Raw genomic sequence first — 25,497 nt, 5'->3', positions numbered from 1 at the left:
TGATGATGTTGATGGTGAACCACAGCGAGAACGAGAGAGTGAAGAGTTGTGATCTCTCCAATTAAGTGTCACTCTCTCTTGATATTATTATCAAAATGTATAAGTGTTTGTTTATCGAGAGTGCTCTACTATCACTAATATTAAAATATAAAAAGAAAAAATAACAAAAACATAAATACTGTATAAAACAATAACAACAACACCACCACCAACATCATTATCATGATGGCTGTCTCGTAATAATCATCCCAATTACAGCTGAAAAACAAAATACCGAACATATCAACAAGTTGAAAAATTTTGTTTTTGATTGAGCCATTGGCGCATAAAGTTATTCAAAACACTTTTTTGATGTTAGTGTAACATACAGTTAATTTTTCTGGAACTTATGAAATGTCAACATACCGAAAATTTATTTATAAACCCATAAAAAAATAAGCAAATTTTAACGGAAAAGTTACAAATTTAATTTGTATTATAGTATGTTTTCATTTGAGCTTTTAGCCTTTTGACTTCCTTTATGTAGATTTATTTGACGTATACCTAGCAATGGAATTGGGTTTACCAAAATCCGGTGAAATGTAAGGGTTTGTAAATCCTCAATGTTGTTAATGCGGACCCCATAAAGTACAAAGTTCTCCTAAAATTTGACAAACCTGAGAATTGAAATTATGTGTCAAAATTCTTGAAAGCAAAACAAAATGCGCTCATGCGATTTGGTTGAAACAAAAAATAGAATTCACATTGAAACACTTGTTTCGTTCCAGTACAAAAAAAATTTAACAACCATAACCGATTATTTATGATATCGAAAAAAATGCAAAAATAGTAAGTTCTTGTAGGTCTGGAACAGACCAATTGTAAGAAATTATTCAAAAAATACTGAAACTATACAATAATCCACTTTTTTGTGGTTCTAAAAATTGATACTTTATGTTTTTATTCAACAAAAAATCGACTTTACGATTTTGAAGAATAAGCCAAAAATTGAATTCCATTTGACTTTTCAGAGCCGATTTCGTTTTATTATTTTTCGTGTGTAGTTTGTTTTAACGGTTGATCTTTTTTAAATAAGTTGAAATTACATATATCCTTATGCATCATTTGGCTCGAGAGAAAATTAAACAATCTACTAATTCAAAATTGATTACGAAAAGTCGTCTGCGATTTTAACTACTGGCAAAAGTTAACTTCGTTTTTTTAGAAATTTTTAATTCCAAAAGTCGATCAATAAAAAGTTGTCTTACGTATCTCTATTCCGATCCTATCGTTTAGAAACTGCTGCGATTATAAATTTATCTATAAAGAGTCTTGTATTAACAACCATCAGGAAAATTGTTTGGATCTCTGGAAGTGATTTCGTTACCCAAATATATATTTCACAAAATACAGGGTGAGATAAAAAAACTGCAAGATACATTTTTTTTAATTTTTTTGAATGAAAGCAAAAAATGTCGGAAATAGCATCAAATTTTAGAATAAGTTTAGCGCTGGAAATGAAGCGAGGAACCTCATTTTGTAACCATTCCTGTTGGAATGTCCAAGGACTGCGGCCAGAATGTTTGCGTGCCCAAGGCTTTAATACATCCTCCAGAATATTTTCGCGATAATATTCGGCATTTGTTCTGATGCTACGGTCGATTAATACGAGCGGAGAGCGACCATAGGTTGTTATGGCGGCCCACACCATCACCATGGCCGGTGCTTGAATTCTGGTGGCCAACCGAAGGTGCACAGTTTCAGCTGACCTCTTTGACAAGTAAACACGATCGTTTTGTTTGTTCACAAACTGCTGGACAACGAATGTTTTCTCATCGGAGAAAAAAAAATTTAGCAGTTCACCACTTTCGGCCAAGCAAAGCAACTCTTGAGCTCTTTTGAGTCCATTTCCTTTCTATTGCGGTGTAAGTTCTGGCACTTTTTGGAATTTCCCCCGCTTTACTCCGAGTTCATTTTTCATTATTTGCCAAATGGAATATTGCCATATGTTCAGCTCACGAGCCATTTTTCGGCCATTGCGACGCGGGTTTCGATCAAGCCGCTTCTTTACTTTTCGAACCATTTCCGCTGATGTTGCTGTCCACTTCCTTGACGTCGGACTACGCCGGAGTGTTCTAACGATAGCCACTTGTGGTTTTCCTTCCAAATATAAAGAAATCACACTATTACCCTCGAATTCCATAACGAATAATTTTTTTCCTGGAAAATTCCCACTTGTACGCTTGTAAACAATAATGGGCTGTCACTGGAATGTTTTAACAGCTGTCGTGACGAGTGGCTTAGAAACGACAGCAGTCTGAAGTTGCAGTTTTTTTATCTCACCCTCTATTACCGAGTAATTTATCAAATAAAAAACTGTATTGTTTTCTCAGTCCCCATGGAAGGAACACAAGCAAGCATTCCAATAAATTGTTTTCCTGTACAAACTTTATATGCAAAGAGCTCATTGTATCATTGTACTTAAACTGTCATCCAAGATCTTAACATTTTACATGTTCGTGTTAAAAAAATAAATATCTTTTTCAAAATTTAAAACAAAAGGGTTTAAATTTAAATTTTGTAATTTTTTCATTTTTAATAATAGCTTAGAATGAGATTATTTATTTTACTTTTTTATAATTTTTTATGATACTAAATAAAAATACATAAAAATGAATTTCCTTCGTTAATTAATAATAATAATTAATTATGAAATTTTGTATTTCATATCTATGTTGGGTCAAAATGACCCAAAGTGTCCTAAGAAGGGCATAAATCCAAGGGATGTAAAAGCGTATTGTGTTCAAATGATTTCGGTTTTTTCAAAAATATACGCATATTTCCAAATTTCTAAAAATCTTTGCAGGGTGTTAACTCTTTTGCTTACTTTAAATAATTAATAAGATTACCTTGCCCTAATTTTAATGTCACATTAGATTATATTTTTATATGGGTTGCAATTATTTCGTTCGAGCCACATGTTCAACATAATATATTAATTAAATTCTAAATTGAAATGACAAACAATTCTTCCAATCTAAACTTCATAAAAAAAAACCAAAATGGAAAACTGTACTAAATATAAAGTTTTAAATATAAAATAAATGTGATCTCAAATAAAATAATAAAGAAAAACTTGCTATGGTCGAGTGTGAATTTTCCTCCAGTTTAAATAACAAAAAAAAAAAAAAACTTATGTACAACAAATGTAATGTGAAAAATAAATAATTGTATTTTAATAATATTAACTACTTTTTATTTTACTTTTTAAACAGAAAAAATAAATTAAAATAAAAAAAAATAACGCACAATACTTTTGCGTATAATTTTGGTTAAACACAACAACCATTAATTAATTTGGTAAAGAAAATAAATAAAAACAATTATTATCCGAAAAGAATCGCCTCAAGCAAAATAGCCAACGTTGTCATCATTGCCCTGGACATCATCATTAGCTCTGTAAAGAAAAAACTAAACATTTGTGCTTCAAATTCTACCGAGTGTGTTCCGCCGTTCTACAATTGTAAAATTTGTATAAAACTAAAAGAAGACAAATTTCTTCAAATTTTGGATCAGTGCAGTGCAGGTGGTGAGTAAAATATTTTTAAAATTTTTTAATGGAAAAGAAGTAAAGAAGCAGCTAAGTACGACCGGGCTGAACTTTGAATAACCTCCACCGTTTGGAACGAATTTGGAAATTTTCAAAAAAATAAAATCCGTTAAAAATTCTTTTAAAATCTTAAAAATACCGAATGTAGCCGTTATATATAAGTCATATATTTGTCATAAGTCATTACAATATTCAAATGCGAAACTTGAAAAGAAATCCGTTGAATAATGTAGCTAAAATCATCAAAATAATAGGGAGGTACCGTTATATGGGGGTTATACCAAAACGTGGACCTGCACAGATAATTTTCTGTCATAGGCTGTAGTATCCATTACCAAATTCAAACACCAAATTTGGTGAATAATCGTCAAAATACCGAATATCGGGAGGTATCGTAATATGGTGGCTATACGAAGACGTGGACCTGCACAGACAATTTTCATGGCCTATTTTCAATACCAAAAGTCCTGCAGACACAATATACATTTGTGTAAAATGTTATCAACCTACTTCATTCTTATTCTTGGTTCGGAAGCTAGAGTGATTTCCACAGACGGACGGACATTGCGAAATTAAATTAGAATTTTATGCTGATCAATAATATATACTTTGTAGGGTCTAAAATGTATATTTCGAGGTATTACAAACGGAATGACAAACTTATATACCCTCCATACTATGGTATGGTAAATATTTTAAATTTTATAAGGAAATAATAAAATTTCTAAATGTTTGAGACAAGTCATAGTATTTTTAGTAGTTGCTATTAAAAATATATAATCGATCTTAAAAAATATTTATTAAAGTTTTTATTGGTTTCATTTAAATTTTATAAAAAAAAAAAAACATTTTAAGCCTTGTTGCCATGGCTTACTCGCCAGAAATTTTAATCTGTTCAAATAATATATTTCCGCTATAACTTATATCGTCTGCTTGATGTCTACGATTATGTTTTACGCAGCTAAACTTTTTCAAAAATTCACTCAAACGAAATACTCTAAAGATTATTTACGTTTTAAAATAAATTAAAAAAGAGACCACTAATAATTTATTCATCCCACACTGATGGAATTTTACGTTGAAATTTCATCATCCATAATAATGCAACAGCAACGTTCATTGAATTCTCTTTTTTTCGAAAAAAAAATATGCATTGCGATTACCGTTTTCGCCGCTGGATGTACTCTCAAAATGATACGTCATACTTGGCGTAGAAAACAAAAAATATCTATTTTAAATTTATTTCGAAATCAGATAATTTAAATTCCAAAACAAAAAGTTAGATAGAACCCCGTCTCCTCATTTTTTTAAACTACAATAATATATCTGAAATAACATGAATTTTAAATTAACTTATCGTATAACTTAATAGTAGGCCAGTTGGGGATGAGTGTGTATTCAAAATATGTTCATATTGCTTCCGTTTGGAGATAGATTTTGATAGCATAGAAACAGTTTTGAAAAAAATTGGTCATTTTTAAAGAAAACATGTTTTGTTAGGCCATGAAATGAAATGGGTGTGCCATAGATGCAAATACAACTTTCAAAATTCGTTTAGGAGGCTGGACCACTGGGATTATTTTGCACTAAATCTAGTCAAGAGTAAGAAACTTGTTTTAAAAGTAATACAAATTTTTAATACAGTTATTTTTTTGTTTTGTTCTTTTTTAATATTGAAACGGAATTCGAAATAATCCGAAACGGAACCATCTACAAAATTTACGATAAAGTGTCTGATTATCACCGAAAAAAGTGATTCTAAAGATCAGGTTTCAAAGTATTTTAGTTTTTATGAAAAACAATCAAGATAGAAAAACAATGCAGAATACCGGGTTTGTTTTTCGTTTCCCTCCAAAGAACTCCATAGCTTTTTTTGACAGATCGGAAGAGATTTTAAATATAATTCGTTTTCGTATAATAAACAAAAAAAAATACTAGTGTTGAGAAACGCTTCACTATACACTGGAACTCGTACCAGGATTGACAAATTTTTAGCGAAATAAATTAAAAATGTGATTTGTGTAAAGAAATATGTGACACCTGGAAATTATAGTTGTTCTAATTTTTGTTGTAATTTACTGTCTAATTTATAAAAAAAATGAAAATTTTTCTTCTTTTATATTTTAGTTAACAGTGTTTAAAGTTAGCGTAATTCAAAAAACCAGCACATCAAAAATTGTGAAAAATGAGGAAACAATTTGGAAAATATAAATTATTAAGAGTGTGTATGTAATTATTCGCTCGGACAATTGCTTTATATATCAAAAAAATAAATAAATAAATAAACAATCGTCAAACCGAAAGGAATCACAGAAGATTAATCTGATCAAACAACTTATAAAATTTTCAAATATTTTGGCAGAGTCCCTATCTGTTTCTTGTGCTTCTCATACCAGCCCCTGCAGTCTAAAATGGACGGTAATGTCGGCGAGACGAATAGTAGATGTACCGAAAACCTGTATGAGTTGTCATTCTCAATACTGTTGAGAAAATGCACGTTGTCGTGTGAATCCTCGACGTATTAGAATAAAATAGGTAATCAAAGGCTATAACCATGCGGGGCCGACCATGTGATACCCCACAACACTACAATATGTTAGAAAACCCCTTATGTCCAAAGTCATTTTGGGAGATTTTGTTTTGAAATTATGTCATAGAGCACTGCCTAGATGTTACTCTTAGCTTTTTGTCCAAGAGACATTTTCTCACAACACGCACTCCGTCATGTTGTTAGGTATTCAAAACTATTTCACACGAAAGTTGTGATCACTTGTGGTCATCCAAAATGCCCTGTCCTTAACTCTCTTCTCATGCAAATTTCGTGTCTATTGGTTTTCATTGTGCCCTGTAGGGCGACAGCAAAATCAGAAAAAATTTACATTTTTTGATCATTTGAGTATCTAAATGTGCAACTTCGAAAACAAACGGCTTACCCTAATCCTACCCCCATGCAAAATTTCGTGAGTATCGGATGATAATTGCAACCTCTACATAATACCCTAAAAACATAGTATTACGGGGTGTTGAAAAACTTTACGAAATGTGCAATTCAAAATTGTAAGTCAAATTGAAAAAATCACATGTGATGAAAAATGTGACAAAATTTGAAAAACATATTCTATTTTTATACCCTCCACCATACTATGGAGGGTATATTAACTTTGTCATTCCGTTTGTAACTCCTCGAAATACTTATGTCACACCCAACACGCTATCTTTCGAATGAATTGAGATAGATGGCTACAATTTTGCACACATGTTTATTTTTTCAGTAGGCAGGCTAAGTTCGTAAATGGGCCATGTAGGTTCACGTTTTCATATAGCCCCCATATAACGGTACCTCCCTATATTCGGTATTTTGATGATTTTAGCGACATTATTCACGGGAATTGTTTCAAATTTGGTATTTGAAGTTCGAAATGGATAATACACCCTAAGACAGAATATTGTCTGTGCAGGTCCACGTCTTCATAAAGCCCCCATATAACGATGCCTCCCTATATTCGGTATTTTGATGATTTTAGCGACGTTATTCACCGGAATTGTTTCAAAATTGTTATTTGAAGTTCGTTATGGGAACTACAGTCTGTGACAGCAAATTGTCTGTGCGGGTCCAGGTCTTCGTATAGGCCCCATATATCAGTACCTCCCTATATTCGGTATTTTGACGAGTTTAGGTACAATACCCACCAAAATTGTTTGTGATGTGGTATTTGAAGAATGGATGCTACAGCCTGTGACAGAAAATTGTCTATGCTGGTTCAGGTCTTTGTACAGCTCCAATTTGACGGCACATCTGTATATACGATATTTTGATGATTTTAGCTACATTATTCACCGTTTATTTCAAGTTTCCAATTTGAATATGGTAATGGCTTATGACAAACAATGCCTATGTATGTCCCCAATAAAACGGCTATATTCGGTATTTTTAAAATTATAACAGAATTTTTTAAGGATTTTATTTTTTAAAAATTTCCAAATTCGTTGCAAATGGTGGAGGGTATTAAAAGTTCGGCCCGGCCGAACTTACTGCTTTTTAACTTGTTTATTGTCATATTTTTACGGAATTTTCTTAGATTTTACCCTTTTCTGGCAAGAGACCATTCCGAATTAATGAGAAATGTGAAAATCAGTCCAGTTTATTTGACTTATAAGTGGGAAAACTAACATTAATTGTTTAGAGTGTGTAAAGTAATACAGGGTGAGATAAATAAAACTGCAACAAAGTCAAACGCCATAATTGTTTAAAATGTATTGAATGAAAACAAAAAATGTCGGAAATAGCATCAAATTTTAGAATAAGTTTAGATTTGTTCGAATTGGTCACCTTTGGCACGAATTATGGCCTTCAAACGGCCAATGAAACCGTTACACGCTGCCCGAATGTTGCTCTGCGGTATTTTGGCCCATTCCCGGCGAAGCGCTTGCTTGAGGTGATCGACACTTTGGTATTTGTTAGTGCCAACCTTGCCAACGGATTGGTATCCGGAGATTTTGGTGGCCATTGTGCGCAGGAAATGAAGCGAGGAACCTCATTTTGTAACCATTCTTGGGTGGGGCGTGCTGAGTGCGACGGTGCTGAGTCCCGTTGGAATGTCCAAGGTCTACGGCCAAAATGTTTTCGTGAACATTCCAGAATATTTTCGCCACATTATTCGGTATTTATTCTGATGCCACGGTCGATTAATACGAGCGGAGAGCGACCATCGGCTGTTATGGCGGCCCACACCATCACCATGGCCGGCGAACCATTTCTGCTGATGTTGCGTTTTTTCTTCCGTCCACTTCCTTGACGTCGGGCTACACTACCAGTATCACGGTAAGGAGCGATGGTACGAGACACAAAATATTTATTCACATTTAAATGCTGGAGTGCTCTAACGATAGCCACTTGTGGTTTTCCAGCCAAATATAAAGAAATCACACCATCACGCTTCCAACTCCATCACGAACTACTTTTTTTCTGGAAAATTCTCACCGAAAAGCTTTCGTACGCTTGTAAACATATAATGAGCTGTCACTGAAATAATTTTAACAGTGGCTTAGAAATAAAAGCAGTCTGAAGATGGTTGAAGTATTTTCATCCCACCCTGTAGGAATAACGAAAATCGTTTAAAGAATGGTTAACTTTTAAAGGAATTGCATTACTGGAAATATAATATCAGTGGCGAATAAAAGTGGCACAGAAGAAACCAATTACAAAAAAAACAAGTAAGCAAAGGCTACAGTCGAGCGGGGCCGACCGTTGAATACCCTACAACACTATAATAAACCATTCAGTTAATGTAGGCGAAATACTCGAAAGAATTCCACAAGATATTGTGACAAATAATAAAAGAAAACCATCAGGTTTCGTTCTCTAATTTTCGAATAAAAGCAACTTAAACTAATTTGCTCATTTCCAATTTATTGGTAGATGTTGCACTTAAATGGTCTTCCTAGATCTGGAACCAATATTTCCCAAAGACCTATAACCTCTCAGAAGTGGCAAAAGATTAACATTTATTTTTGGTTTTTGACTGAAACGCATCTATATGAGATACAGACATTTGACTATATTCTTCAACGAAATCAGCGTTAACGAAATAGTCGGAAGTGCGTCTTTCCTGTATTTGTGAATTCTCCAAAAAGTCACTGGACTGGACATTTTCGTATTTTGTCTACAAAAGTTGGCAAACTATTTCGCACATTAAATATTTTTGGATGGCCATCCAAAACTGCTTGGCTTTTGCAATGTCCGGTAACCCCCATTCAAATGTGCGTGAGGATCGGGCGATAATTACGACCTGCTGACAATTTTGCAGTTTTTTGGTCCATTCCAACCCCTAAATATATGGCGATCATCTCCAAAAAGAGTAGGCTTCTATTCTGACTCTCATCTTATCCCCATGCAAAATTTCGTAAGGATCGGGCCATAAATGAGATCTGTATATGATATCCTGATATCCTAACTACTTAGTTTTGTTAGCTGTAGAAATATTACCAAATGTTTAATTCAAAATGAAAATATGCCAAAAATATGACAAAATTGAAAAAATATGAGAACATTTTACAAAATCAATATTTTCATCTTTAGAGAGATATTTTTATGCGATTTTTTAGACGTTTTTTCTTTCCTGCCAAGAGGCCAATCTGAATTAATGAGAATTGTCGAAATCAGTTCAGCCGTTCTTGACATATAAGAGATCTTTCAAGCATATCTCCTTTGATAGTCATATATATCGCACATATTTTGCTATATATCCGATTTGTTGGATGTTAACATCAATGTAAAGGTCAGAAGTAACCTTGTCATGGCTTCGTGATTTCGCCTGGATTTAAAATATTCGCGGTTTAATGAAAAATTTTGAATTTTTTCAACACAAAATATATGGTATATTTTACCCGCGAAATATTATCCGATGTCCACCCAAATTGGTAGGCTTCTTCCCCTCCCTGAACTCTGACTACATGCGAAATTCCGATTCCGGCGATTGGTCTATAATTGCGACCTGTATAGCTACTGCAAAATCCTACATTTTTTCAGTTTTTGGTCCATTTCAACCCCTAAATATTATGCGATCATCTCCAAAAAGAATAGGGTTCTATTCTGGTCCTAACCCCACCTCCATTTTCAATTTCGTGAGGATTGGACTATAATTGCGACCTGTAGAGTGATTACAAATTAACATGGACAGACGGACAGACGGACGGACGGACATACATAGTTAGATCGACTCAGCTCGGCGAGCTAGGAAGATCCATATATACTTTCCTATGTGGGAAACCAATATTTCGAGGTGTTACATAATTTTTGGCCCAATCAAACTTATAATACCCCCAACACATAGTGTTGTAGGGTATAAAAAAAAACTTTTGGCATTTCTTGTCCTACTGTGCCCCATAGACATAAGTCGTCATATTTGCATTTAACAAATTCTAACTCAATTAAATTTACAAATAATTAACACTGTATCGCATGCACACACAAGTGCATGTATTACAGCTGGTAGTCGTTGTCATTTTGCGATCTCTGACCAGAGTATCGGCTTTCTACTTTGTCTCATTTCGGTTTTGCAACACAAATTTACATGTGAGCTTTTTTGCATCATTGGCATCTCCTCCTTGGGGGGTAAAAATTGTGAATCGGCTTTTTAACCTTTAGCCGCAAAAGCACACACACATGTACGTATGTATAAGCGCAATCGAGTTGATATGCCTCCAGTTGCATACGAACATATGTGTCACGTATGTTGTCTTTTGTTTTTTGAAACGCTGAGAAGAAAATCCCAAAGAAATGGCAAACAAAATGAAATACAAAAGCAAAACAAAAAAGTGGATAGCAAATATACTATATACATCTAGACTTTGTAATGTTACATTGTAAGATGCTTTCGTTCGTTGTGGCATTTATTCGTTGCTCAATTTGTCTCGGGAAGTGTAAGCGGCAGCAGTAGATGCCGCGCGATTGAAACAATGTTGCTCGACCTTACACGTGTGTAGGCTTCTTTTCAATTCTGTGGCGTAGTAGTGTGCTTACAGGAAAAAAAAAAAAAAACTACATAACCAAACCAACCCAAGTTGGAACGTCATATCAATGGGGGCTGTACGCCTTAGCACAGCTACAAGAAATCAAGCACAACGCATGAATGGAAAAATTATTTAAATTAATTTTGTCTTACGCATTAATTATACTACCATAGTTGTTTTTTTTTCACTCCTTAACATTTTCCTTTGCTTGGTTTTCAAAGCAACACAAAAAAAAAATAAACTATTTTTAGTTGAGATATACAAGTTTCAAATAGCTGCGACGTAGTTGTAAATGGAAATTCTTCGTTCGTATAAAATAAATTAATAATAAACTGTGAAAATAATTAATGAAATTGCATAAAATTGGCAGCGGAATGGAAAGGTAGGATAAGGCAAAAAACATTAAAAAAAATTAAAGAAGAATCAAAAGATGGCTATAATGTTCCTACACACAAGAAATAAAGAAAATCTGGCTACTTTAATTGGTCGCCATTAACCTTTTTATTGGGTAATAATCCTGCCATCCTGGAAGTACTTTTGCGTCAACCTTCGTCCAGTGTATAAGTATATATTGGGTTTTGATGTTGCTGTGTTTTATAGAAAAGGCGGTAGAAGAATAGAATCTGCTCGATTTTCAACGAATTTCGCTCCCACTCGAAGAGAGGAAACTTTGCTCGCTCCTATTAGAGGGATATTGAAAAATTGAGTCGCTCAATTTTTTTCTGCTCCCAGGAATTCGAGTGAGTTTCACTGTTTGAAGAAATTCGAGCGAGTTTTTCTGAGGCCTGGTTAAATATTTTGTTATAACCTCCGCCGTTTGTAACACCTCGAAGTATACATTATGGACCACACAAAGTTTATATGTTCTTGATTAGCTTAAAATTCAATGTCGATTTAGCGATGTATGTCCTTCTATCCGTCTAGCTTCCGAACGAAATGAAGTAGGTTGATAAAATTTTGCTCAGATGTGATTTAGATCCTCAGGTATTTAAAGTTCGTAATATGATAGAAAATTTCCTGTACAGGTCTACACCTTCGTAAAGCTCTCACATAACGGTAACTCCCAATATTCGGTGTTTTGATTATGCATTTTTATACCCTCCACCATACTATGGAGGGTATATTAATTTTGTCATTCCGTTTGTAACTCCTCGAAATACTAATGTCAGACCCAACAGCGTAAAATTCTAAGACGATTTAGCCATGTCCGTCTGTCTGTCTGTCCGTCTGTCTGTCTGTCTGTTGTGATCACGCTATCTTTCGAACAAATTGAGGCCAGTAGGCAGGTTAAGTTCGAAAATGGGTCATGTAGGTCCAAGTTATCATATAGCCCCCATATAACGGTACCTCCCTATATTCGGTATTTTGATGATCTTAGCGACATTATTCATCGGAATTGTTTCAAATTTGGCATTTGAAGTTCGTAATGGATACTACATTCCAAGTCAAAAAATGAGCCATGTAGGTCCACGCAATAGATACTGCAGCATAAAACAGAAAATGGGCCATGTAGGTCCACGTCTTCATATAGCCCCCATATACCGTACCCCCCGATATTCGGTATTTTGATGATTTTAGCGACACTATTTACCGGGATTGTTTCCAATTTCGCATGTGAAGTTCGTAATGGATACTTCAGCCCATGCTAGAAAATTGTCTGTGCATATAAACAGATTTTTCTTCAAGTTTCGCATTTAAATATTGTAATAACTTATGACAAAAGTTGCCTATGCCGGTCCACGTCGTCGTATAAGCATTCGGTATTTTTAAGATTTTAACAGAATTTTTAACGGATTTTATTTATTTATTTATTTATTTATTATTTTTTTTTTTTTTTTTTTTTTTTTGTGGAAATTGCCAAATTTGTACCAAGTGGTGGAGGGTATTAAAAGTTCGGCCCGGCCGAACTTACAGCTTTTTTACTTGTCAACTTTGTATATGCAGTTCGTAATAGACATCACCTTCTCTGGCAGACAATTGGCTGTACAGGTCCATACCTGTGATATTATATATATTATATGTGATATTTTCAGGATTTTAGTCACACTTTTCAACAAAATTATCTTAAACTTGGTATCTGGATAGTAATAGGTACCATTGGTAGACATCGCCTTCTCTGGCAGACAACTGGCTGTAGAGTTTCACAGTGTAATACAGACCCCATGAAACTGTACCACCAGATTTTCGGTATTTTGTGCCACAGTTTTCACCGGAATTGTTTAAAATTTGGTATTTTTAGTTCCTATGGCAGAAAATTGTGTGTACAGGTCCACACCTTCGTATAGCTACGTTGTAACTGTACCTCCCTATATTCAATGTTTTGAGGATTTTAGTCACGCTTTTCAACAAAATTATCTTAAACTTGGTATCTGGATAGTAATAGGTACCACCTTCTCTGGTGGATAATTACCTATACAGGTTTTCGTCTTCGTATAGCCGCCATATAATGGTACCTCCATATATTCGGTATTTCGATGAGTTCAGCGACATTTTCCCCCATAATTGCTTCAATTTTCGTATTCGAGTTCGTAATGGGTACTACAGTCTATGACAGAAAATTACCTAAGTAGGTCCACGTTTTCGTGTAGTAATTTTCAACAGATTTTTTTTTTTTGAAAATGGTGGAGGGTTTGCTAAGTTTGGCTTGGCCGTATCTATTGCTTTTATACTTGTTTCAGTTGTAATTCTAAACATCTTTGTAAAACATTGTATTTATTTCTGCAATTTTTTTAAAGGATTTCAAGTTCTTTTGTAATCAAACATTTTTGAGTCATACAATCTGAAATGTCATTTCTTTTCCTCAATCGGAACCAAAAAAAAAAACACTTGTCACATGTTCAATTTTTTGTGGCGAACATATGAACAAAATCAAACCCTGCCTGGTGGGACATCATCATACATACACACCAAATGCGACTGCTATTTGATTAGTATCCATCTTAATTACTCCACTTTCCATGGCTTTTCTGTCAGTGCATTTAGAAACTATGCGAAAGACAAAAAAACAAAAACTGCAATAAAAGACAGACCAGACAGATAATATTGAAAAGCTGTTGAAAAAAAAAACAACAACAAGGAGAGCCCATTACTACTTGGATGGAGGCCATTCAAATGCATTTTAAAAATGTTCTCTTGTCATGCAATGCAATTCATCAGAAATCAACGTTAAACGTTGTAAATGTTGGGGAATCACTGTGAAATTAAATTAAATTTTACACGATTTTTCCGAAGTTTTCTAAAAAAAAAATAAACTAATATTTCTGGGGGTGAGTGCATTTACTTTAGCGCTGTGATAGGATGGTCCATCTATTGACTGAATTTCGAATTATTGTGAATTTGAAATTGGAAATGTACATGATATTTACCTGAAGTTCGAAGCGGATATCTTAAGTATGACTTAACAACATGACATATGTAACTTTGACAAAAAAAATCAGCTACAAAATATACACTAAATGAGTCGCTAAGAAGCCATAAAAAAGTTTCTTAAACTTCAGCTATAAATAGTACAGGTAGACGAAGTAAGTGTAGTTATACAATAGCTTACAGAAAACCAGTAAGGAAAAGTCAAAAGTCGGGCGGGACAGACTATATGATGCTCTACACCACTCTGCATATTTGGTAGAACTCCCTAAACAAAAGAATTTTTTTTGAAGTAGATCATACCACCACCTATAAGCATTTGGCTTTAGATCAGTTATAGTTTGGTTTCAGAGAGAACTAATATATGTGAGGCATATCCAAATCTGAATCGATTTTCACTCAATTTAATATTTTTTTACCAAATAACATTGCTATGGAGTGCATGAGAAGAATAATATTTAACAAGTAAGCAAAGGCTACAGTCGAGCGGGGCCGACCGTTGAATACCCTACAACACTACAATAAACGATACAGTTGATATAGGCGAGATACTCAAAAGAATTCCACAAGATATTGTGACAAATAATAAAAGAAAACCATCAGGTTTCGTTCTCTAATTTTCGAATAAAAGCAACTTAAACTAATTTGCTCATTTTCTATTTATTGGTAGATGTTGCACTTAAATGGTCTTCCTAGATCTGGAACCAATATTTCCCAAAGACCTATAATCTCTCAGAAGTGGCAAAAGATTAACATTTATTATTGGTTTTTGACTGAAACGCATCTATATAAGATACAGACATTTGACTATATTCTTCAACGAAATCTGGTTTAACGAAATAGTCAGAAGTGCGTCTTTCATGTATTTGTGAATTCTCCTAAAAGTCACTGGAATGGACATTTTCGTATTTTGTCTACAAAAGTTGACAAACTCCTTCACACATTGAATATTTTTGGATGGCCATCCAAAACTGCTTGGCTTTTGCAATGCCCGGTAATCCCGACCTGCTGACAATTTTGCAGTTTTTTGGTCCATTTCAACCCCTAAATATAGGGCGATCATCTCCAAAAAGAGTAGGCTTCTATTCTGACCCTCATCTTATCCCCATGCAAAATTTCGTAAGGATCGGGCCATAAATGCGATCTGTATATGATATCCTGATATCCTAACTACTTAGTGTTGTTAGCCGTAGAAATATTAACAAATGTTTAATTCAAAATGGAAATATGCCAAAAATATGACAAAATTGAAAAAATTTGAGAAAATATTACAAAATCAATATTTTCATCTTTAGAGAGATATTTTTATGCGATTTTTTAAACGTTTTAACTTTCCTGCCAAGAGGCCATTCTGAATTAATGCGAACTTCGAAAATAGGGTTCTATTCTGACATTAACCCCACCTACATTTTAAATTTCGTGAAGATCGGGCCATAATTGCGACCTGTAGAGTGATTACAAATTAACATGGACAGACGGACAGACGGACGGACGGACATACATAGCTAGATCGACTCAGCTCGGCGAGCTAGGAAGATCCATATATACTTTCCTATATGGGAAACCAATATTTCGAGGTGTTACATAAATTCTGGCCCAATCAAACTTATAATACCCCCAACACATAGTGTTGTAGGGTATAAAAATATACATCGGAGTTTCACAATATGGAATCGTACGTCCCGAAATGCATTCCATTTGGGTTGACATTAGCCATTATTTGCACAATAAACCTGAAATCGGATTAAGGATATTTAGGAGCTATATCAAAATCTTAGCCGATCTCTATAAAATTTGGCAAAGGTATTTCTGAGCTCTATAAGATACCTAATACCAAATATCATTGTTGTCGAATGGATATTGCGAATTGGAGGGACTTAAACACCAAATCCGATGAAACATGTAAATGAGAGTTATAGCTATATATGAACCGATTTTCTCCAAATTTGATGTACCTCCTTCTAGACTGAATTCAATCGGATATACCGAAATTCATTAGTTTTGGGCAGATTTTCGCCATTTGGTGCACAAATAAACCGAAATCGGTTGAAGATATATATGGGAGCTATTTTCAAACCTGAACCGATCTTGATAAAATTTGGCAGAGGTATTTCTGGGCTGTATCTGATATCTGGTACCAAACATCATTGTTTTGGGCTGCATATTACGCATGTGAGGGACTTGAACACCAAATCGGATGAAACATATATATGGGAGCTTTAGCTATATCTGAACAGATTTTCAATTAATTTGATGTACTTGCTTCTAGACTGAATTCGGTTGGATGTGCTAAAATTTAGGTAATTTGAACTTATATTGGTCATTTTGTGCACAATTAACTCGAAATTTGTTGAAGATATTTGGGAACTATATCTAAATCTGATACGATTATCACTAATTTCAATAGGGTTCGTCCTTGGGCCAAACAAATATTGTTTGCAAAATTTCATTTCAATCGGATATTAAATGCGACCTGCATTTTACTCACAAGAATACATGGGCGGACGGACGAACAGACGGACTGACATGCATAAATCGACTCAGAAAGTGATTCTAATGAAAATCCTCAAAAGTAACTATGGGCCTCGGCCCTTCTCGACCCTTCTCCCTGTTACAAACAAATGCAGAAAGACATAATACCCTTACCACTAAGTGGTGTAGGGTATAAATATTTTAGATTTATGGCATTTTTTTCAACTTTTGTGAATAAAAAATATCTTTACATAACTTATGACACTTCTGGCTAGCAAAATATCTATTTCCGATTGTTAGATGTCTCTTATCGATCATATCGATAACCTCACTCTCAATGATAGATCTCAAGTAGATAGAATTGATGTATTCCTGCCAAGCATTACTCTGGTCTTCTTGGAGAGATACTATTTCATGGATACTGGTATCGTTGAGGGAATGATTAGATTATTTGAGGCTATGGATCAGCTATGAAATCGGGTGCTTTAATCGTCAGACGCCCTTTTAATTTTAAAGGATTTAGAATTGCTTTAAGAGACTCTTAGCTTTGGAACAACCTGGTATGCATCCAGTCCAAGTTATATATTTCAATTATTCAATTTTGCGGGACACAGTTCGAATTTGTAGTTTAAATACTTAACTGTAGCTCCCCAGCGAACTAAATTATCCGAGTTCGGCCTAACTTCAAACCGAGAGACGGAAGAATCTTCCGATCCGATATGTTTGATACAAAATTCGCAAAATTTTTGAACGTTAGGTACAGTATTATCCGAAAATCGGGAAAAAATCGATTAACACATTCGAAAATCGGAGAAACATAGGATGTTTGAAATTCGAAAAATTATGAATATCTTCGATAGTTTTATTTGCAAATATGAAAAAATTGACTAGTCGAAAAATTATTGGGAAAACTCTAATGTTTTCGGAAAATTTGGGACAAATCTGAAAAGTTCGTATGATTTTAAAGATAATTAATTGTTTCTATTTAATTTTTTTTTCAATTTTTTTGTTTATTTTTTTTATTAAAAATTTCTTTTTTATTCAGTTTCAATATTTTCATTAAAATAAATAGCATTTTACCCCACCATCGTAACGTTGTGCCGTTTTTATCCATTATTTCGTAAGCAGAAAAACATTTTTTTTGTTTTGATTTTTTTTTGCCGGGTAGCATCTTTTTTTCATTGCTGAGTTCAACTTGGGAAGCCATCACAATGAGAGCTCAAAATGCGTTTTTTCAGCAACATTCAATTTTTTTCGGGAACATTATTTATAACACCATTCTCACCTCCCTTTTTATAAAACCCAAAAGCGAACAACAAAAAACTTAAATATGATGAATGTGAAGACATTTGTCTTACTTTTTTGCAATATCCGACATCATCATCATCTTCACCGCCATCATTCTGGACAGCCACGATCATCATTTCTGCAACATTGTAGTGCAGGTCATTAAAACAAAGTCCTCCCATCAATTGTGAATCTGATAGTGTGACATCGGCGGAAGAGTTTGGCGGTTGATTGGACGAAAACAAAAAAAAAAAAAAAAAAAAAAAAAAAATTATGGTAAAAAACGAGCGTAAAATGTAGGTAGGAATTGATATCAATCAAAGCGAATTACTGCTGGTGTAGAATGGGTAATAACAATGATCTTCACTGTGAAATTGCGAACGTGTGGCGGCGTCAGCACAAAAGTGATGCCAAATTTGTGGGTAATTAATTTTTTATATGCTTTGTTGTACTTTTGTTTAAGGGGGCAATATTTTTTGTTTTTTTCAAATTGTTTACGTTTTCTTGTCCGGTTTGAATCATGCAAATAAAATTGTTATCAAAAAAGAAATAATAATCTAATGATTCCTGTTTTTTGTTTACTCAACAAATTAAGGCCATTGCAAAATATTCTACATTGGCATCACTGAACTCCAGTGAGACGACGACGGCGACGATGACAAGTCGTTGTACGTTGTATATAAAAAGTTCGCTCTGAATATGAGTGCATTTAATGTGAACAACAAAACCAAAAAAGCCGCAGTGTCAGCAGCATTTTTTAAACAGCTTTGAGATTCTTCCTCTGCTTATCTCGCAACAGAAAGACTAACCGACGGCAGATGAACGAACGCACGGACGTATAATCGAACGTATGATCTGAAAAACAGACAGACAGCCAACCAGTCAGTCAGTCAGTCCGGAGGACCGGCAAACAATAATACATATATGATCAAGTGGGGCGAAAAAAGCAATGCATGGAGAACGCAAAATACAAAATAAAAACAAAAAACCAAAACAACCTGAACAATAATAATGAAGCAGGCAAAAATTACGACTATAATTTTAAGAGCTCGGTTGATGATATCAAATATTGTGGCAATCATGAAGAGGGAATGGAGGAAAGGGGTAAAATATGTGTGATGCGTTTGTGGGGATCTTTTTTGGTTTTTTCTTTAGCTTTCTCTTAGCTTCATCTACTTCCCTTTGATGCTGTTTGGAGGTTGGTCGTTTCATTGTCATGCCCAAGTAGTTGTTGCCCACAATGATGCGCGGTTGGTTGAGGTCGTTCGATTAGGCCTGGTGACGTGACACACTGCAAATGTTGTTGTTTCTCTCGCTGCTGCTGCTTCTGACGATCATGACGAGGAGCAATACCACGTTGTTGCTGTTGAATTTTATGATGCTATCGATTACAAATGAAGATCATAATGATCATTATTGCGTTGCATTTTTTTATTTTATTTATTTATTTATTTTATTTTTTTTTTTTTTTTGATGAGAATAACGACGTAGTTAAATTGACGCTATACCCAATGGCATGAACTCAATTGAACCTGCATAATTTCCAACAAGCGGGCCATGTGTAGTACATAAGTTCGTATTAAGAAAGTTGAAAACGAAAACCTATAAAAGCAAAATAAAGTAATTATGGTGAATATGCTACTTGCCGTTTATAGTTCACACATTAATGCTTCGAAGATTATATGGGGAAATAATGAGGGATGGTTTATATTTTCATAATTTTGTGGTGGACAATGGAGATAAAAAATTGCTGTCAGTCATTATTAAGTTCACATTCAGAAGCTGGTGTCCAGCAAAAAAATTCATTACTTAGTTCGATATAGGTTCCATATACATATCCCTGTAATTTTATATTAATTATATACCAACCGTGGTACTTTTATCCTAATAGGTTGCATTTTGGATTATACGTTCAAGTCCGCCCGATTTCATTTTGTAGTACACCAACTGTGCAATATCTGACCATATGTTCTGAGCTGTATTCGGCCGCATATGAGTTTATGAAACTTGGTGAAAATCGGTGCAGATATAGCTGTTGTTCCCATACATATGTTTTATCCGATTTGATTTTTAAGCCCCTCAAATAAATAAATAAACGCTCTAAAACAATACTATTTTTTGCAATATACCAATCGAGGAATCTCTTTGCCAAATGTTGTCGAAGTCCGATATAGCTCCTATATTCATATTCCTGCAATGTGAAAACCCGTGCTACCTTTGTCGAATTTTGAAATAAGTTCCAACCAGAATTATGTTTTATTTGTACCATATCCATGTTTTATCCCATTTTATATAAGTTAGATCCTTACGTGATAAGGTATCAAAAAAAATTTGGATCAACGTGATCCTTACGCGACACTTTGTCAAAAAGGGCTCGCGATTTAATGTTATCCTGTAAGTTGCAATTATCGAAATTGCACTTACCGCTGTCTTTTATTACGCGTCACTTTATCAAAAAGGATCGCGGACTACTTTTGATCCTGTAAGTTGCAATTATCGAAATTGAACTTACTGCCGCTTTTATTATTAAAACCACGATTTTTCTATTTATTAAAATCAACTTTATTGGTTGGCTGCTGATCAAAGAGTGTCTTAAAAACTACATTACAATATTCGAGTAAGAATTAAATTTTAAAATTAATTTGCCTATTTAACAAAATTATTTTCCATGAAATCATGCCACTCTGTTGTTTAAAATTTAGTTGCTGTTACCAAAAACAATTCTTATTAATTTCGTCTACACGCGTAAAGCATTGCATGGGTTGACGAAGTCAACTACCGGAAATGCATTTTTGGGTTCATTAAAATTAATCGGAATTTGATGTTGGGAAAATATTTGGAGCAGACAAACGTCTGCAATGCAGATTCATGAGAATTGATTGCTTTGGAATAATTATTAATAAAAGAAACTATACTTTATTGGATTAACAACTTATTGTGTGTTAACTCCTCCCCCTTTAAAAACGATTGTCCCCAATCGTTAGAAATAAGGTAAGTCATCGACCTTTTGTGGTCCTGGTACCTGCACTGTGTTTCGAGTGACTGGGACCTGTATTAATTCTTGGCTAGGGGTAACTGTATGAACGAATATTTTTTGTTTTTTCTTTGTTAAAAACCCAATTATCAATAAAAATATAGCAAAAATCGAAAATAAAGAAAAAAAGGTAAATTTAGTAACAACTGATTCCGACTTGAGTTCATGGATGAATTTAGTATTATTAATATGTAAATAGTTTAACATTTCCAAAGATAAAAGATTTATGAATTCATCTTCGTCGGGTGTTTGCTGTATTGCTGGTGGACTAATTATTGAAAATGGAGCTTCTAAATTTTCGTAAAATTTGTCATTAATACGCAGCGTGACATTTTGGAATTCTATTAAAAATGTTCCATTTAAAGATTTATTATTTACTGTCCCACTAAAATCATTAAGAAATATAATACCCGGCGAAATAGTTTCTATCTGAGGAATATGATACCCGTGAGTAATTTGACAAGATGAATCCCTTTGAAAAAATTTTACATTTTTTGTCATTATGCATTTATTTTTTACGCCATATATGCTATTATTACTTTTAATAATTTCATTAAATTTAATATTTATGATTTTATTATTTCTTTTTACAGGTTTTATCAAAAAATTTTGATAGTTTTCTTTACTAGTTAATGGTATTTTAATAATATATAAAAGTTTTTCTTGATTATACATTACTTTTAGTTTTGCAAATTCTAGGGCTTCTTCTATTGATGTTACAATAATATTATCGTTTTTAATTTTTTCTAATGCAATTGTCATTTCTTTTTTATTTAACAAAAATGTGTTTACAATATTTAACTTAGCCCATTGTATTCCAAATTTAATATTTGTTAGTTCTTCTTTTGTAAATCTTAGTTTTATTTGTATGCTGAGTGCAGCTTCATTTACATAGTTGTTATCTTTTTTAATGGCTTTTTCTATTTGATTTGTAATTTGGGTTAGGTTTTGTAACCTTTCTGTAAAAATTTCATTTATTATTACTTGTTGATTATTGTTTTGAACTGTTTGGTCTAAAGTTTTTGTAATTAACTCAAAATCGTCATGATCCGGAGATCCTGCGATGTATTTCCAGGCTGTGCCTATCATATTAATGGCTCTTTTCTTTCTTTCTATGGGTTCTATGGTTTCAAGGATATTGTGAATTTCTGATATTTCATGAGTTAGGAGTGGGAAAAAAGGATTAGATTTAGGAATGGTTTGTGTAATTTTCCATTGTATGTCCTCAACGAGGTTTCTGTATCGTTTTATGTCTATGATGTGAATAATGTTGAAAGTTCCATCCTGAATTTTTGATAGTCCATTATGAATGGGTACAAGGTATGATTGTGTGAAGTTAAAAAGGTGTGTGTTGCTTTGTGAAGAAGTGTAGTGAAATGTTAATGTTCTGTAAAAAGAAATATATAAAAATGAAGTCAGTTTTTGATGTTGCTTTTATGTACTATTTTTCCTGATTCTGTAAGTATTGTTGTAGTGTTGTTTTCTTTTACTATTTCTTTTCTAAATCTTGGAGACAATTTAGTCCCTAAACGCTTATGGATTTTTACATAAATTTCATCACCTGGGTCAAATTGTTTGATTGGTTCTCGTTTTTTATTATGGTTTTTAAGGTCAGTTATCTGTTTGTCTCGTAATCTTTGAATATTATCTTGTCTCGCTTTGTCATACATTTCGGGGTCTATGCTAACTCGTCGTCCGAAAAATACTTCGAGTGGTCTTTGTCCTGTTGTGCTATGTATTGTGTAATTGTATTCATAAATTGCTCTATCTAAAAGTTCTATAAAGGTAGGATATGTCCGTTCAGTTCGAAGGCAACGCATAATTTCAGCTAAGGTGGAGTGAAATCGTTCAACCTGACCGTTCACAACACTCGTATATGGTGGAGCTTTGTAGATTTCTATATTCAATTGGTCTTGTAACATAAAAATTATTGAAGCTGAATTAAAAGATTTCTCATTATCAAAAATTATAATTTTTGGAACACCGAATAAAAATATTAATTCTCGTAAAGGTTCTTTTACATGTTCAATAGCTCTTGACATAATAATTTTGCCCTGTGCGTATTTTGAGAATTTATCCAACGCTGTGAGGACAAGTTTATTTTCCGTTTTAAAAATATCAATATGGAGGATTTCTCCAGGATATGAGGGTATTGGTGTTTCCCTTAGTTCAGGTTTCGGAGGATGCCTGTCATATTTGTTTTCTTTGCAAGTAGTACATTGCTTGACGATTCTGTTAATTTTACTGTTCATACTGGGAAAATAATATTTTTCGAGAATCTGTATTTTATTTTCTCTGACATTTCTGTGAGCTCTTTTGTGTGTGCTGATAATTATTTCATCCTGTTGGGTATTGTCTTTAATATCTTCTACTTGGAGGCTAGTAAATCTAATACGATATTTTGCAAAGTGTTGTGGAAAAATTTCTTGAATTTTTCCCATTAATGTTTCGGGTGCTTTGATGCCATTTATTACAGAGGGATTTAAGTATTTTTTCAAAATTTGGATTAGCTGTTCAGGGGTATAATCGGTTTCTGGAAGTGTATGCCTGTGGATGGTTGGGAATACAATATCAAATTTATAGGAGTTTGTTGCGTTAGGGTCAAAGATTATTTGGTTTTTAAAAACGTTTATTGGAGCTTCGACACTATAAATAAGATTATGTGAGGAACTATCGTCACTATGCGTCATTTCCGACATAGAATTAACTTGCGACACTTCAGGCACTCTGGAAAGGGCATCTGCCACTACATTACTCTTTCCTGGTTTATAAAAGAGTTCATAGTCATATTCTTCCAATATGGCTTTCCATCGCTTCATTTTGCTATTGTTGTTTTTATTACTTAGAGCATAGGTGAGTGGCTGGTGGTCTGTGTATATTTTCACTTTTGCCGCTCCATATAGAAAATTTCTAAGACTGTTAAGGGCCCATATAATAGCAAGCATCTCCTTTTCATTCGCAGCGTAATGTTCTTCTTCTTTATTCAGAGTTCTTGATATAAATGTAATGGGCTTGTCTCCTTGAGACAAAACTGCTCCGAGAGCATAATCTGAGGCATCAGTTGTTAGCTCGAAGGGCTTCTCATAATTTGGATAGTATAACAAAATATCTCTTGATATTAAGGAATTTTTTATCTTTGTAAAAGCTTCTACCGCCTTTGCATTAAACTCTATAGAAATTTTAGACGATTGTCTTTTCGATATTCGACCCTCTTCACCTCTCAAAAGTGACGTCAGCGGTTTAGCCAATTTTGCATAATCTTTTATAAAACGGCGATAATATCCGGCAAGGCCTAGGAAGGATCGAAGTTCTTTAATAGTTCTGGGTTGTGGAAAGTTTGCAATAGCTTCCACTTTTTTGGGGTTGGTTTTTATACCTGCTTCGGATATTATAAATCCGAGAAATTCTACCTCTTGTTTAAAGAAATGACATTTGTCCAATTGGACTTTCATATTAGCTTCTTCTAAAGTTTTGAAGACATTATGAATATCCCGAATATGGTCATCTTCAGATTTGCTGTATATAACTATATCATCGATATATACGTAGCATATTCTCCCTATATGTTCGCGGAGAATATCATCGAGAGCTCGTTGAAATATCGACGGCGCATTTTTTAAACCAAATGGTAAGCGAGTGAACTCGTATTTACCATTATTTATAGAAAATGCAGTTTTTTCTACATCAGAGCTTTTTAATGGAATTTGGTGGAATCCGCTTTTTAAGTCTAAGACAGAAAAGAATTTGCTATTTCCTAATTTTCCTAAAACATCGGATATCTCAGGAATTGGATATCTATCTGAAATTGTAACGGAATTTAGTTTTCTGTAGTCTATGACCATTCTATATTGTTTATTTCCCTGGGAATCAGGTTTTTTATCAACTATCCATACAGGTGAATTGTATGGTGATCTTGATGGTTGTATGATTCCATCGCTTAAAAGTTTTTCTACTTGCATTTCGACTTCTCGTTTTAATGAAGCCGGGTAAGGGTAGAATTTGGTATACACTGGAGAATCATTTGATGTACGGATCTCTCCAACTACTTTGGTTGTGTAAGTTAATTTTTCGTCTGGCTCTGCGAAGAGGTTAGAGAATTTATCTATTAAACAATTCATGGCTTTCATTTGCCTGGGGTTCATATGGTCATCTCGTAATTTTATAGTATTTACACTTTGACTGGCATGTTGCTTAAGTTGAACCTTCGTATGCTTGCGAACGATCATGTAATTTTTACTTG

At 33.9% G+C, this 25,497-nt stretch overlaps 1 protein-coding gene across 4 annotated transcripts in view; it reads left to right on the top strand.

Annotated features, from left to right (window-relative positions):
* LOC101893612 (forkhead box protein O) overlaps window positions 1-25,497 on the top strand; it is a 131,098-nt gene that overhangs the window by 1,220 nt on the left and 104,381 nt on the right. For 3 of the 4 annotated variants that reach the window (XM_059127169.1, XM_059127172.1, XM_059127168.1), the window contains exon 2: window positions 3,255-3,568. The exons of the other annotated variant lie outside the window; for it this stretch is intronic. The gene's annotated coding sequence lies outside the window, so the exon portion shown is untranslated. The remainder of the gene's footprint in view (window positions 1-3,254; window positions 3,569-25,497) is intronic. 4 annotated transcript variants of the gene reach the window in all.

The sequence above is a fragment of the Musca domestica genome, unplaced genomic scaffold, assembly GCF_030504385.1.
Source record: "Musca domestica strain aabys unplaced genomic scaffold, Musca_domestica.polishedcontigs.V.1.1 42, whole genome shotgun sequence".
NCBI lineage: Eukaryota > Metazoa > Arthropoda > Insecta > Diptera > Muscidae > Musca > Musca domestica.
This window is presented reverse-complemented; position numbering and strand designations above follow the sequence as displayed.